We start from the raw sequence: 16,317 nt of genomic DNA on the forward strand, positions 1-16,317 counted from the left end.
ATCCAGCCAGCACTTTTGTTCTATTTCTCTCTTTGCGTCTTTTATTGGTAAAGTAACTTTCAAGTGCATGCGCAGGTATGAATGAGAGAGCAACGGTATAATAATTTGAAGCGTTTACACCAGTGCTAAAGTAGGAATGAGGTGTAGCAAAGACATGAAAGAGGTAGCGATAACAAATATGTGGAGAGGCAATAGTGACACAAAAATAAGCCACCTATTTATAAAACTGAAATGGAAGAAATACTAAAGGTTAACTTCTGAAATTGTAGCCGATAATAAAAAGATTCTCGTTGTTGGCAGGATTCGAACCTGCGCGGGGATACCCCAATGGATTTCTAGTCCATCGCCTTAACCACTCGGCCACAACAACTTGCTGTAAGCTGCCTACAAATATTTTGTTTGAAAGTTTTGAAGTTTTCCCACATCAAAGTACTGATATTCTGCAATGCGCTTTTTAAAAACAATGTTTTTTTCATCATGCACGTTCTGTCCTAAAAACAAAAATTGCATGAGTATATCTCTGGATCTGTAAAAGGATACGCTTGCATTCAAACTCTCTTGTGGCACTCAAGTTTTTTGGACCCTGTTGCACTCTGTTTTTGCGCTGCTTTTAGTCTACGACCCATATTACAGAAGTCAACCATCTCTGAGTATTTGGGACTCCTTTGTAAGTGCCTTATCTTTAATCCTTGAAAAGCTCTATAATAAAGGGGTCTGTCAAAGATTGCTTGAATGGAAGATAAAAGAAGGCCCACTTGTCTCACCAAATGCAGTAGAGAAACCTGATGTTTTACTCATGTTATCCTTAGTTCAGTGTTTGTTAGACCTGGCATCCTTAAAGTGGCCTACCAGCAACCTTTTTGCTTTTCACCTCACGTTTTGCTGTATCTTTATGTTGGCCTTAGGACTCTAATCACTTTATCACTACTGTGAGAAAGTGGCTCTGTATATACTGTTCCCAAATAGGTACAGTGTGCACAGAGTCCCCAGTCCCCAGAGGTTTGGCAGAGGCTAAAGTTAGATATAACCTTACTCTCTAAAGTGGTAGCTTGCCGAGCAGTAAGGCAGTATCAGAGTACAGTGTAAAACATTTGTTGTACCCACTCAGTCAGCAAATGGTCTCACACACTCAAGAACTGAACTCTAGGCCATTGGTTTGCATACAAAAGATATTGTTGTTTTATTTTAGAACCAACAATAGGTATCAAAATATACTTTCTCAGAATGAGATGCTTTAGTTAAATACTTTGCAATAGGCAATTGACTTTTGCAGGTCATAGTTACAGTTTATTGCAATAGGCAACACAATTTGAATCACAATAATACATTGAGCTCAATGGGAATTTTAAGTTATATGCAATTAATTACTTTCAGGATTACTTTTCTAAATCCAGGACTGGATCCTAGATTCAGTCCTGGGACAGTTCTTGGAAACAAGTGAGTAAATTCGTTTTAGTTACTGTTGTGATTTTTAAGCAATATTTTGCTATTTTAAAAGTTGACACTTAGAAACTTTTGCTGATCAAATTACCAATGTTATCCTATGGAAGGAAATTCACTTAGCAGGTAAGTGGGGTTATGGTTACTTTTTCTAGGTCAGTGTTGGATCCTAGATCCAGCACTACTGTACCACCTGTAAGCAGTTGAGAAACTGCGTTTAAGTTATACAGGCGATTTTTAAGGAATATTTACATGTTTGCAAAATCGACACTTAGAAGAAATTTCACAGAAAAACAGTCAATGGTTTCTTATGGAAGAAAATTCAAGTTACGGGTAAAGTACGTTCTCGTTACTTTTGTAATCCAGTGCTGGGCTCCTAGGCTCAGTACTGGGACATCTATCTAAAACAGGTAAACAATTACGTTTTCACAGTTGGTACGATTTTTAAAGAATATTTGTAAGTTTCAAAAATCGACACTTAGAAAATTTTCAGCAAAAAGCAGGCAATGATATCCCATGGAAGGAAATTCGAGTTACTGGTAAGTACGGTTAAAATTACTTTTCAGGGTCAGTACTGAGCTCCAAGATGCAGCACTGAGGTCTCTCCTGATAACAGGTGAGTAAATCAGAATTCGTTGTTCGGCTGATTTTAGATGAATATTTTAAAGTTCCAAAACTCCACACCACTTAGAAGAATTTCCAAGTGAAACCACTCAATGTTAGCCTATGGAAGAAAAGTGAGTTATCGGCTTTTAGGTAAGTACTCGACTGGCAGAGATATGGTTCTGGGCATAGACTCAGGGGTCTCCCAGGGGAGTCCCAGCCTACTTGCCAAGCCTTAAACTCCCCTTTTATTACATATAATTTACACCTAAGGTAGGCCCTAGGTAGTCCTAGGTGCATGATGCTATGTAAGTAAAAAATAAGATATGTACTTTGGTGGTTCGCGTGTCCTGTAAGTACCAAACAGTCTATTTCATTTTTCACTACTGTGAGGTCTACCCCTCTCATAGGTTAGCTCTGTGTATTCCCCTATACTTTTTATTTGGTAATTCCATATCGGAGAGGAGTAGCTTTATTTATTTATTGAAAATCCTACTTACTGGTGAGGTTGGATTTAACTTTACTATTTTAGAAATGCCACTTTTAGAGAGTGAACATGTCTCTGCACTTACTGCTCTATTTGCCTGAAACCTGGCCCCAATACAAGTCTGGATTGGGCTGGGTGACAGCAAAATTTGTGCCTTCCCTCTAGAGAGCCACAACACAGGTCACTCAACTGCACCTGGGGGGTGAGCTCCGCTCCCCCTCCACCCCCAATAGGTTCAAGAACGATAATTTATGTAAGTAAATACATTATAGCTACAGCTTATAATCATGCGAGTTTAAATCATTTGTTGTTAGATGGTTTAAATATTTGAAAGGATCTGTTTTTAATAGACATTTTACAAAAACCACTGGTACATTTGCTAATTCTGTAAAATTAACACCCAACTGCCGTGACATTGCCAACCACAATGCCGTGACTCGGATTCGAACCGAGGTTGCTGCGGCCACAACGCAGAGTACTAACCACTATACGATCACGGCGAGCTACTTGGGCTCAACGACATACAGTGACATGGAGAATTTATAATTCGGAACACTCAGGGCTGTTCCTGTGATAGGCTGGATGTATTCATTGCTTCCTCATTCCTCATTCAGAGGCTGCGTCTCCTCAGTGGTTGATAGGCTGAAACCGTTTCCTGGCCGCCTGCTTGTGAAATGCCAGGAGTCAAAGATCACACATTACACTTGCGGACCTGTGATGGGACACCAATGCAGAGAAACCCACCTGGCACAGGCCTTCTATTCTGTCTATTAGACCTGCATCTTCCCTGCACCTTTCAAGCCATTTATATGTGAAGCAAGAAAGAGTTAGAGAGTGATCCATCTACACTTTTATAGGGAGGATGTCGCCGTGAGCTCCTCCCAGCTAATCACACGAACAGAAGAAAAGCAAGATAAATACACAGTTGAGGGGTGGGCTGCATGGTTATGTTTTTGAGTAAATATTGAAACTGACCTCAGTGGCTCATTAGCAGAGCTGCGGCTAATGACTGGTGCCAAATCATGATGAAGCAAGCACCATGGCTCGTAGGGGACCCACAACACGCTTTTCTTAGCTCACTGAATTAAAGTATAAACTTCCGCCGTGTGTGAGTGGTAAAGGCTTGTTAATATGGTTCCTTTTCCAATTCAAGTCTGACAACAAGAGGCAGGAACCACGTGGCTTCGGAAGCTCAGGAAAGTAGCCACCAACCACAGAGAAAGAGAGAACTGGCAGTATGAGAGGTGGAGAAAACAGAAGCGGGAGCAAGGAGCTCAAATGAGATTGATGGCGTTTAAATAGAGCGCGTAAAGGAACAGTTACACAGCTAAGAAATGGGAAAGACAGACTAGGGAAAAAAACACAGAAAGAGCCTGTACATGAAATTCTCTTCCTGGGACAGCAGGTTAAGAGAAATTACACATGGGGAGGTTAAGCATGTAACACGGGGGAGAATAAAAAAGAAAATGCAGTTTTATGAAGTGTGTTTGCCAATCCAGCCAGCACTTTTGTTCTATTTCTCTCTTTGCGTCTTTTATTGGTAAAGTAACTTTCAAGTGCATGCGCAGGTATGAATGAGAGAGCAACGGTATAATAATTTGAAGCGTTTACACCAGTGCTAAAGTAGGAATGAGGTGTAGCAAAGACATGAAAGAGGTAGCGATAACAAATATGTGGAGAGGCAATAGTGACACAAAAATAAGCCACCTATTTATAAAACTGAAATGGAAGAAATACTAAAGGTTAACTTCTGAAATTGTAGCCGATAATAAAATGATTCTCGTTGTTGGCAGGATTCGAACCTGCGCGGGGATACCCCAATGGATTTCTAGTCCATCGCCTTAACCACTCGGCCACAACAACTTGCTGTAAGCTGCCTACAAATATTTTGTTTGAAAGTTTTGAAGTTTTCCCACATCAAAGTACTGATATTCTGCAATGCGCTTTTTAAAAACAATGTTTTTTTCATCATGCACGTTCTGTCCTAAAAACAAAAATTGCATGAGTATATCTCTGGATCTGTAAAAGGATACGCTTGCATTCAAACTCTCTTGTGGCACTCAAGTTTTTTGGACCCTGTTGCACTCTGTTTTTGCGCTGCTTTTAGTCTACGACCCATATTACAGAAGTCAACCATCTCTGATTATTTGGGACTCCTTTGTAAGTGCCTTATCTTTAATCCTTGAAAAGCTCTATAATAAAGGGGTCTGTCAAAGATTGCTTGAATGGAAGATAAAAGAAGGCCCACTTGTCTCACCAAATGCAGTAGAGAAACCTGATGTTTTATTCATGTTATCCTTAGTTCAGTTTTTGTTAGACCTGGCATCCTTAAGGTGGCCTACCAGCAACCTTTTTGCTTTTCACCTCACGTTTTGCTGTATCTTTATGTTGGCCGTAGGACTCTAATCACTTTATCACTACTGTGAGAAAGTGGCTCTGTATATACTGTTCCCAAATAGGTACAGTGTGCACAGAGTCCCCAGTCCCCAGAGGTTTGGCAGAGGCTAAAGTTAGATATAACCTTACTCTCTAAAGTGGTAGCTTGCCGAGCAGTAAGGCAGTATCAGAGTACAGTGTAAAACATTTGTTGTACACACTCAGTCAGCAAATGGTCTCACACACTCAAGAACTGAACTCTAGGCCATTGGTTTGCATACAAAAGATATTGTTGTTTTATTTTAGAACACACAATAGGTATCAAAATATACTTTCTCAGAATGAGATGCTTTAGTTAAATACTTTGCAATAGGCAATTGACTTTTGCAGGTCATAGTTACAGTTTATTGCAATAGGCAACACAATTTGAATCACAACAATACATTGAGCTCAATGGGAATTTTAAGTTATATGCAATTAATTACTTTCAGGATTACTTTTCTAAATCCAGGACTGGATCCTAGATTCAGTCCTGGGACAGTTCTTGGAAACAAGTGAGTAAATTCGTTTTAGTTACTGTTGTGATTTTTAAGCAATATTTTGCTATTTTAAAAGTTGACACTTAGAAACTTTTGCTGATCAAATTACCAATGTTATCCTATGGAAGGAAATTCACTTAGCAGGTAAGTGGGGTTATGGTTACGTTTTCTAGGTCAGTGTTGGATCCTAGATCCAGCACTACTGTACCACCTGTAAGCAGTTGAGAAACTGCGTTTAAGTTATACAGGCGATTTTTAAGGAATATTTACATGTTTGCAAAATCGACACTTAGAAGAAATTTCACAGAAAAACAGTCAATGGTTTCCTATGGAAGAAAATTCAAGTTACGGGTAAAGTACGTTCTCGTTACTTTTGTAATCCAGTGCTGGGCTCCTAGGCTCAGTACTGGGACATCTATCTAAAACAGGTAAACAATTACGTTTTCACAGTTGGTACGATTTTTAAAGAATATTTGTAAGTTTCAAAAATCGACACTTAGAAAATTTTCAGCAAAAAGCAGGCAATGATATCCCATGGAAGGAAATTCGAGTTACTGGTAAGTACGGTTAAAATTACTTTTCAGGGTCAGTACTGAGCTCCAAGATGCAGCACTGAGGTCTCTCCTGATAACAGGTGAGTAAATCAGAATTCGTTGTTCGGCTGATTTTAGATGAATATTTTAAAGTTCCAAAACTCCACACCACTTAGAAGAATTTCCAAGTGAAACCACTCAATGTTAGCCTATGGAAGAAAAGTGAGTTATCGGCTTTTAGGTAAGTACTCGACTGGCAGAGTTATGGTTCTGGGCATAGACTCAGGGGTCTCCCAGGGGAGTCCCAGCCTACTTGCCAAGCCTTAAACTCCCCTTTTATTACATATAATTTACACCTAAGGTAGGCCCTAGGTAGTCCTAGGTGCATGATGCTATGTAAGTAAAAAATAAGATATGTACTTTGGTGGTTCGCGTGTCCTGTAAGTACCAAACAGTCTATTTCATTTTTCACTACTGTGAGGTCTACCCCTCTCATAGGTTAGCTCTGTGTATTCCCCTATACTTTTTATTTGGTAATTCCATATCGGAGAGGAGTAGCTTTATTTATTTATTGAAAATCCTACTTACTGGTGAGGTTGGATTTAACTTTACTATTTTAGAAATGCCACTTTTAGAGAGTGAACATGTCTCTGCACTTACTGCTCTATTTGCCTGAAACCTGGCCCCAATACACGTCTGGATTGGGCTGGGTGACAGCAAAATTTGTGCCTTCCCTCTAGAGAGCCACAACACAGGTCACTCAACTGCACCTGGGGGGTGAGCTCCGCTCCCCCTCCACCCCCAATAGGTTCAAGAACGATAATTTATGTAAGTAAATACATTATAGCTACAGCTTATAATCATGCGAGTTTAAATCATTTGTTGTTAGATGGTTTAAATATTTGAAAGGATCTGTTTTTAATAGACTTTTTACAAAAACCACTGGTACATTTGCTAATTCTGTAAAATTAACACCCAACTGCCGTGACATTGCCAACCACAATGCCGTGACTCGGATTCGAGCCAAGGTTGCTGCGGCCACAACGCAGAGTACTAACCACTATACGATCACGGCGAGCTACTTGGGCTCAACGACATACAGTGACATGGAGAATTTATAATTCGGAACACTCAGGGCTGTTCCTGTGATAGGCTGGATGTATTCATTGCTTCCTCATTCCTCATTCAGAGGCTGCGTCTCCTCAGTGGTTGATAGGCTGAAACCGTTTCCTGGCCGCCTGCTTGTGAAATGCCAGGAGTCAAAGATCACACATTACACTTGCGGACCTGTGATGGGACACCAATGCAGAGAAACCCACCTGGCACAGACCTTCTATTCTGTCTATTAGACCTGCATCTTCCCTGCACCTTTCAAGCCATTTGTATGTGAAGCAAGAAAGAGTTAGAGAGTGATCCATCTACACTTTTATAGGGAGGATGTCGCCGTGAGCTCCTCCCAGCTAATCACACGAACAGCAGAAAAGCAAGATAAATACACAGTTGAGGGGTGGGCTGCATGGTTATGTTTTTGAGTAAATATTGAAACTGACCTCAGTGGCTCATTAGCAGAGCTGCGGCTAATGACTGGTGCCAAATCATGATGAAGCAAGCACCATGGCTCGTAGGGGACCCACAACACGCTTTTCTTAGCTCACTGAATTAAAGTATAAACTTCCGCCGTGTGTGAGTGGTAAAGGCTTGTTAATATAGTTCCTTTTCCAATTCAAGTCTGACAACAAGAGGCAGGAACCACGTGGCTTCGGAAGCTCAGGAAAGTAGCCACCAACCACAGAGAAAGAGAGAACTGGCAGTATGAGAGGTGGAGAAAACAGAAGCGGGAGCAAGGAGCTCAAATGAGATTGATGGCGTTTAAATAGAGCGCGTAAAGGAACAGTTACACAGCTAAGAAATGGGAAAGACAGACTAGGGAAAAAAACACAGAAAGAGCCTGTACATGAAATTCTCTTCCTGGGACAGCAGGTTAAGAGAAATTACACATGGGGAGGTTAAGCATGTAACACGGGGGAGAATAAAAAAGAAAATGCAGTTTTATGAAGTGTGTTTGCCAATCCAGCCAGCACTTTTGTTCTATTTCTCTCTTTGCGTCTTTTATTGGTAAAGTAACTTTCAAGTGCATGCGCAAGTATGAATGAGAGAGCAACGGTATAATAACTTGAAGCGTTTACACCAGTGCTAAAGTAGGAATGAGGTGTAGCAAAGACATGAAAGAGGTAGCGATAACAAATATGTGGAGAGGCAATAGTGACACAAAAATAAGCCACCTATTTATAAAACTGAAATGGAAGAAATACTAAAGGTTAACTTCTGAAATTGTAGCCGATAATAAAAAGATTCTCGTTGTTGGCAGTATTCGAACCTGCGCGGGGATACCCCATTGGATTTCTAGTCCATCGCCTTAACCACTCGGCCACAACAACTTGCTGTAAGCTGCCTACAAATATTTTGTTTGAAAGTTTTGAAGTTTTCCCACATCAAAGTACTGATATTCTGCAATGCGCTTTTTAAAAACAATGTTTTTTTCATCATGCACGTTCTGTCCTAAAAACAAAAATTGCATGAGTATATCTCTGGATCTGTAAAAGGATACGCTTGCATTCAAACTCTCTTGTGGCACTCAAGTTTTTTGGACCCTGTTGCACTCTGTTTTTGCGCTGCTTTTAGTCTACGACCCATATTACAGAAGTCAACCATCTCTGAGTATTTGGGACTCCTTTGTAAGTGCCTTATCTTTAATCCTTGAAAAGCTCTATAATAAAGGGGTCTGTCAAAGATTGCTTGAATGGAAGATAAAAGAAGGCCCACTTGTCTCACCAAATGCAGTAGAGAAACCTGATGTTTTACTCATGTTATCCTTAGTTCAGTGTTTGTTAGACCTGGCATCCTTAAGGTGGCCTACCAGCAACCTTTTTGCTTTTCACCTCACGTTTTGCTGTATCTTTATGTTGGCCTTAGGACTCTAATCACTTTATCACTACTGTGAGAAAGTGGCTCTGTATATACTGTTCCCAAATAGGTACAGTGTGCACAGAGTCCCCAGTCCCCAGAGGTTTGGCAGAGGCTAAAGTTAGATATAACCTTACTCTCTAAAGTGGTAGCTTGCCGAGCAGTAAGGCAGTATCAGAGTACAGTGTAAAACATTTGTTGTACCCACTCAGTCAGCAAATGGTCTCACACACTCAAGAACTGAACTCTAGGCCATTGGTTTGCATACAAAAGATATTGTTGTTTTATTTTAGAACCAACAATAGGTATCAAAATATACTTTCTCAGAATGAGATGCTTTAGTTAAATACTTTGCAATAGGCAATTGACTTTTGCAGGTCATAGTTACAGTTTATTGCAATAGGCAACACAATTTGAATCACAATAATACATTGAGCTCAATGGGAATTTTAAGTTATATGCAATTAATTACTTTCAGGATTACTTTTCTAAATCCAGGACTGGATCCTAGATTCAGTCCTGGGACAGTTCTTGGAAACAAGTGAGTAAATTCGTTTTAGTTACTGTTGTGATTTTTAAGCAATATTTTGCTATTTTAAAAGTTGACACTTAGAAACTTTTGCTGATCAAATTACCAATGTTATCCTATGGAAGGAAATTCACTTAGCAGGTAAGTGGGGTTATGGTTACTTTTTCTAGGTCAGTGTTGGATCCTAGATCCAGCACTACTGTACCACCTGTAAGCAGTTGAGAAACTGCGTTTAAGTTATACAGGCGATTTTTAAGGAATATTTACATGTTTGCAAAATCGACACTTAGAAGAAATTTCACAGAAAAACAGTCAATGGTTTCCTATGGAAGAAAATTCAAGTTACGGGTAAAGTACGTTCTCGTTACTTTTGTAATCCAGTGCTGGGCTCCTAGGCTCAGTACTGGGACATCTATCTAAAACAGGTAAACAATTACGTTTTCACAGTTGGTACGATTTTTAAAGAATATTTGTAAGTTTCAAAAATCGACACTTAGAAAATTTTCAGCAAAAAGCAGGCAATGATATCCCATGGAAGGAAATTCGAGTTACTGGTAAGTACGGTTAAAATTACTTTTCAGGGTCAGTACTGAGCTCCAAGATGCAGCACTGAGGTCTCTCCTGATAACAGGTGAGTAAATCAGAATTCGTTGTTTGGCTGATTTTAGATGAATATTTTAAAGTTCCAAAACTCCACACCACTTAGAAGAATTTCCAAGTGAAACCACTCAATGTTAGCCTATGGAAGAAAAGTGAGTTATCGGCTTTTAGGTAAGTACTCGACTGGCAGAGATATGGTTCTGGGCATAGACTCAGGGGTCTCCCAGGGGAGTCCCAGCCTACTTGCCAAGCCTTAAACTCCCCTTTTATTACATATAATTTACACCTAAGGTAGGCCCTAGGTAGTCCTAGGTGCATGATGCTATGTAAGTAAAAAATAAGATATGTACTTTGGTGGTTCGCGTGTCCTGTAAGTACCAAACAGTCTATTTCATTTTTCACTACTGTGAGGTCTACCCCTCTCATAGGTTAGCTCTGTGTATTCCCCTATACTTTTTATTTGGTAATTCCATATCGGAGAGGAGTAGCTTTATTTATTTATTGAAAATCCTACTTACTGGTGAGGTTGGATTTAACTTTACTATTTTAGAAATGCCACTTTTAGAGAGTGAACATGTCTCTGCACTTACTGCTCTATTTGCCTGAAACCTGGCCCCAATACAAGTCTGGATTGGGCTGGGTGACAGCAAAATTTGTGCCTTCCCTCTAGAGAGCCACAACACAGGTCACTCAACTGCACCTGGGGGGTGAGCTCCGCTCCCCCTCCACCCCCAATAGGTTCAAGAACGATAATTTATGTAAGTAAATACATTATAGCTACAGCTTATAATCATGCGAGTTTAAATCATTTGTTGTTAGATGGTTTAAATATTTGAAAGGATCTGTTTTTAATAGACATTTTACAAAAACCACTGGTACATTTGCTAATTCTGTAAAATTAACACCCAACTGCCGTGACATTGCCAACCACAATGCCGTGACTCGGATTCGAACCGAGGTTGCTGCGGCCACAACGCAGAGTACTAACCACTATACGATCACGGCGAGCTACTTGGGCTCAACGACATACAGTGACATGGAGAATTTATAATTCGGAACACTCAGGGCTGTTCCTGTGATAGGCTGGATGTATTCATTGCTTCCTCATTCCTCATTCAGAGGCTGCGTCTCCTCAGTGGTTGATAGGCTGAAACCGTTTCCTGGCCGCCTGCTTGTGAAATGCCAGGAGTCAAAGATCACACATTACACTTGCGGACCTGTGATGGGACACCAATGCAGAGAAACCCACCTGGCACAGGCCTTCTATTCTGTCTATTAGACCTGCATCTTCCCTGCACCTTTCAAGCCATTTATATGTGAAGCAAGAAAGAGTTAGAGAGTGATCCATCTACACTTCTATAGGGAGGATGTCGCCGTGAGCTCCTCCCAGCTAATCACACGAACAGAAGAAAAGCAAGATAAATACACAGTTGAGGGGTGGGCTGCATGGTTATGTTTTTGAGTAAATATTGAAACTGACCTCAGTGGCTCATTAGCAGAGCTGCGGCTAATGACTGGTGCCAAATCATGATGAAGCAAGCACCATGGCTCGTAGGGGACCCACAACACGCTTTTCTTAGCTCACTGAATTAAAGTATAAACTTCCGCCGTGTGTGAGTGGTAAAGGCTTGTTAATATGGTTCCTTTTCCAATTCAAGTCTGACAACAAGAGGCAGGAACCACGTGGCTTCGGAAGCTCAGGAAAGTAGCCACCAACCACAGAGAAAGAGAGAACTGGCAGTATGAGAGGTGGAGAAAACAGAAGCGGGAGCAAGGAGCTCAAATGAGATTGATGGCGTTTAAATAGAGCGCGTAAAGGAACAGTTACACAGCTAAGAAATGGGAAAGACAGACTAGGGAAAAAAACACAGAAAGAGCCTGTACATGAAATTCTCTTCCTGGGACAGCAGGTTAAGAGAAATTACACATGGGGAGGTTAAGCATGTAACACGGGGGAGAATAAAAAAGAAAATGCAGTTTTATGAAGTGTGTTTGCCAATCCAGCCAGCACTTTTGTTCTATTTCTCTCTTTGCGTCTTTTATTGGTAAAGTAACTTTCAAGTGCATGCGCAGGTATGAATGAGAGAGCAACGGTATAATAATTTGAAGCGTTTACACCAGTGCTAAAGTAGGAATGAGGTGTAGCAAAGACATGAAAGAGGTAGCGATAACAAATATGTGGAGAGGCAATAGTGACACAAAAATAAGCCACCTATTTATAAAACTGAAATGGAAGAAATACTAAAGGTTAACTTCTGAAATTGTAGCCGATAATAAAATGATTCTCGTTGTTGGCAGGATTCGAACCTGCGCGGGGATACCCCAATGGATTTCTAGTCCATCGCCTTAACCACTCGGCCACAACAACTTGCTGTAAGCTGCCTACAAATATTTTGTTTGAAAGTTTTGAAGTTTTCCCACATCAAAGTACTGATATTCTGCAATGCGCTTTTTAAAAACAATGTTTTTTTCATCATGCACGTTCTGTCCTAAAAACAAAAATTGCATGAGTATATCTCTGGATCTGTAAAAGGATACGCTTGCATTCAAACTCTCTTGTGGCACTCAAGTTTTTTGGACCCTGTTGCACTCTGTTTTTGCGCTGCTTTTAGTCTACGACCCATATTACAGAAGTCAACCATCTCTGATTATTTGGGACTCCTTTGTAAGTGCCTTATCTTTAATCCTTGAAAAGCTCTATAATAAAGGGGTCTGTCAAAGATTGCTTGAATGGAAGATAAAAGAAGGCCCACTTGTCTCACCAAATGCAGTAGAGAAACCTGATGTTTTATTCATGTTATCCTTAGTTCAGTTTTTGTTAGACCTGGCATCCTTAAGGTGGCCTACCAGCAACCTTTTTGCTTTTCACCTCACGTTTTGCTGTATCTTTATGTTGGCCGTAGGACTCTAATCACTTTATCACTACTGTGAGAAAGTGGCTCTGTATATACTGTTCCCAAATAGGTACAGTGTGCACAGAGTCCCCAGTCCCCAGAGGTTTGGCAGAGGCTAAAGTTAGATATAACCTTACTCTCTAAAGTGGTAGCTTGCCGAGCAGTAAGGCAGTATCAGAGTACAGTGTAAAACATTTGTTGTACACACTCAGTCAGCAAATGGTCTCACACACTCAAGAACTGAACTCTAGGCCATTGGTTTGCATACAAAAGATATTGTTGTTTTATTTTAGAACACACAATAGGTATCAAAATATACTTTCTCAGAATGAGATGCTTTAGTTAAATACTTTGCAATAGGCAATTGACTTTTGCAGGTCATAGTTACAGTTTATTGCAATAGGCAACACAATTTGAATCACAACAATACATTGAGCTCAATGGGAATTTTAAGTTATATGCAATTAATTACTTTCAGGATTACTTTTCTAAATCCAGGACTGGATCCTAGATTCAGTCCTGGGACAGTTCTTGGAAACAAGTGAGTAAATTCGTTTTAGTTACTGTTGTGATTTTTAAGCAATATTTTGCTATTTTAAAAGTTGACACTTAGAAACTTTTGCTGATCAAATTACCAATGTTATCCTATGGAAGGAAATTCACTTAGCAGGTAAGTGGGGTTATGGTTACGTTTTCTAGGTCAGTGTTGGATCCTAGATCCAGCACTACTGTACCACCTGTAAGCAGTTGAGAAACTGCGTTTAAGTTATACAGGCGATTTTTAAGGAATATTTACATGCTTGCAAAATCGACACTTAGAAGAAATTTCACAGAAAAACAGTCAATGGTTTCCTATGGAAGAAAATTCAAGTTACGGGTAAAGTACGTTCTCGTTACTTTTGTAATCCAGTGCTGGGCTCCTAGGCTCAGTACTGGGACATCTATCTAAAACAGGTAAACAATTACGTTTTCACAGTTGGTACGATTTTTAAAGAATATTTGTAAGTTTCAAAAATCGACACTTAGAAAATTTTCAGCAAAAAGCAGGCAATGATATCCCATGGAAGGAAATTCGAGTTACTGGTAAGTACGGTTAAAATTACTTTTCAGGGTCAGTACTGAGCTCCAAGATGCAGCACTGAGGTCTCTCCTGATAACAGGTGAGTAAATCAGAATTCGTTGTTCGGCTGATTTTAGATGAATATTTTAAAGTTCCAAAACTCCACACCACTTAGAAGAATTTCCAAGTGAAACCACTCAATGTTAGCCTATGGAAGAAAAGTGAGTTAGGTAAGTACTCAACTGGCAGAGTTATGGTTCTGGGCATAGACTCAGGGGTCTCCCAGGGGAGTCCCAGCCTACTTGCCAAGCCTTAAACTCCCCTTTTATTACATATAATTTACACCTAAGGTAGGCCCTAGGTAGTCCTAGGTGCATGATGCTATGTAAGTAAAAAATAAGATATGTACTTTGGTGGTTCGCGTGTCCTGTAAGTACCAAACAGTCTATTTCATTTTTCACTACTGTGAGGTCTACCCCTCTCATAGGTTAGCTCTGTGTATTCCCCTATACTTTTTATTTGGTAATTCCATATCGGAGAGGAGTAGCTTTATTTATTTATTGAAAATCCTACTTACTGGTGAGGTTGGATTTAACTTTACTATTTTAGAAATGCCACTTTTAGAGAGTGAACATGTCTCTGCACTTACTGCTCTATTTGCCTGAAACCTGGCCCCAATACACGTCTGGATTGGGCTGGGTGACAGCAAAATTTGTGCCTTCCCTCTAGAGAGCCACAACACAGGTCACTCAACTGCACCTGGGGGGTGAGCTCCGCTCCCCCTCCACCCCCAATAGGTTCAAGAACGATAATTTATGTAAGTAAATACATTATATCTACAGCTTATAATCATGCGAGTTTAAATCATTTGTTGTTAGATGGTTTAAATATTTGAAAGGATCTGTTTTTAATAGACATTTTACAAAAACCACTGGTACATTTGCTAATTCTGTAAAATTAACACCCAACTGCCGTGACATTGCCAACCACAATGCCGTGACTCGGATTCGAGCCAAGGTTGCTGCGGCCACAACGCAGAGTACTAACCACTATACGATCACGGCGAGCTACTTGGGCTCAACGACATACAGTGACATGGAGAATTTATAATTCGGAACACTCAGGGCTGTTCCTGTGATAGGCTGGATGTATTCATTGCTTCCTCATTCCTCATTCAGAGGCTGCGTCTCCTCAGTGGTTGATACGCTGAAAACCGTTTCCTGGCCGCCTGCTTGTGAAATGCCAGGAGTCAAAGATCACACATTACACTTGCGGACCTGTGATGGGACACCAATGCAGAGAAACCCACCTGGCACAGACCTTCTATTCTGTCTATTAGACCTGCATCTTCCCTGCACCTTTCAAGCCATTTGTATGTGAAGCAAGAAAGAGTTAGAGAGTGATCCATCTACACTTTTATAGGGAGGATGTCGCCGTGAGCTCCTCCCAGCTAATCACACGAACAGCAGAAAAGCAAGATAAATACACAGTTGAGGGGTGGGCTGCATGGTTATGTTTTTGAGTAAATATTGAAACTGACCTCAGTGGCTCATTAGCAGAGCTGCGGCTAATGACTGGTGCCAAATCATGATGAAGCAAGCACCATGGCTCGTAGGGGACCCACAACACGCTTTTCTTAGCTCACTGAATTAAAGTATAAACTTCCGCCGTGTGTGAGTGGTAAAGGCTTGTTAATATAGTTCCTTTTCCAATTCAAGTCTGACAACAAGAGGCAGGAACCACGTGGCTTCGGAAGCTCAGGAAAGTAGCCACCAACCACAGAGAAAGAGAGAACTGGCAGTATGAGAGGTGGAGAAAACAGAAGCGGGAGCAAGGAGCTCAAATGAGATTGATGGCGTTTAAATAGAGCGCGTAAAGGAACAGTTACACAGCTAAGAAATGGGAAAGACAGACTAGGGAAAAAAACACAGAAAGAGCCTGTACATGAAATTCTCTTCCTGGGACAGCAGGTTAAGAGAAATTACACATGGGGAGGTTAAGCATGTAACACGGGGGAGAATAAAAAAGAAAATGCAGTTTTATGAAGTGTGTTTGCCAATCCAGCCAGCACTTTTGTTCTATTTCTCTCTTTGCGTCTTTTATTGGTAAAGTAACTTTCAAGTGCATGCGCAGGTATGAATGAGAGAGCAACGGTATAATAATTTGAAGCGTTTACACCAGTGCTAAAGTAGGAATGAGGTGTAGCAAAGACATGAAAGAGGTAGCGATAACAAATATGTGGAGAGGCAATAGTGACACAAAAATAAGCCACCTATTTATAAAACTGAAATG

The 16,317-nt window shown here is 40.5% G+C and overlaps 6 non-coding genes across 6 annotated transcripts; all 6 read right to left on the reverse strand.

The window, feature by feature from the left end:
* Window positions 1-288: 288 nt before the first annotated feature.
* On the reverse strand, window positions 289-370 carry TRNAS-AGA (transfer RNA serine (anticodon AGA)). Its single transcript has one exon. It is a non-coding gene; the product is annotated as a tRNA-Ser (tRNA).
* A 2,588-nt stretch (window positions 371-2,958) lies between these two features.
* On the reverse strand, window positions 2,959-3,030 carry TRNAH-GUG (transfer RNA histidin (anticodon GUG)). The gene has a single exon. It is a non-coding gene; the product is annotated as a tRNA-His (tRNA).
* A 1,281-nt stretch (window positions 3,031-4,311) lies between these two features.
* TRNAS-AGA (transfer RNA serine (anticodon AGA)) lies at window positions 4,312-4,393 on the reverse strand. Its single transcript has one exon. It is a non-coding gene; the product is annotated as a tRNA-Ser (tRNA).
* A 3,941-nt stretch (window positions 4,394-8,334) lies between these two features.
* TRNAS-AGA (transfer RNA serine (anticodon AGA)) lies at window positions 8,335-8,416 on the reverse strand. Its single transcript has one exon. It is a non-coding gene; the product is annotated as a tRNA-Ser (tRNA).
* A 2,588-nt stretch (window positions 8,417-11,004) lies between these two features.
* Window positions 11,005-11,076, reverse strand: TRNAH-GUG (transfer RNA histidin (anticodon GUG)). Its single transcript has one exon. It is a non-coding gene; the product is annotated as a tRNA-His (tRNA).
* Window positions 11,077-12,357: 1,281 nt separating this feature from the next.
* On the reverse strand, window positions 12,358-12,439 carry TRNAS-AGA (transfer RNA serine (anticodon AGA)). Its single transcript has one exon. It is a non-coding gene; the product is annotated as a tRNA-Ser (tRNA).
* Window positions 12,440-16,317: the final 3,878 nt, after the last annotated feature.

The sequence above is a fragment of the Triturus cristatus genome, chromosome 12, assembly GCF_964204655.1.
Source record: "Triturus cristatus chromosome 12, aTriCri1.1, whole genome shotgun sequence".
Classification (NCBI taxonomy): Eukaryota; Metazoa; Chordata; class Amphibia; order Caudata; family Salamandridae; genus Triturus; species Triturus cristatus.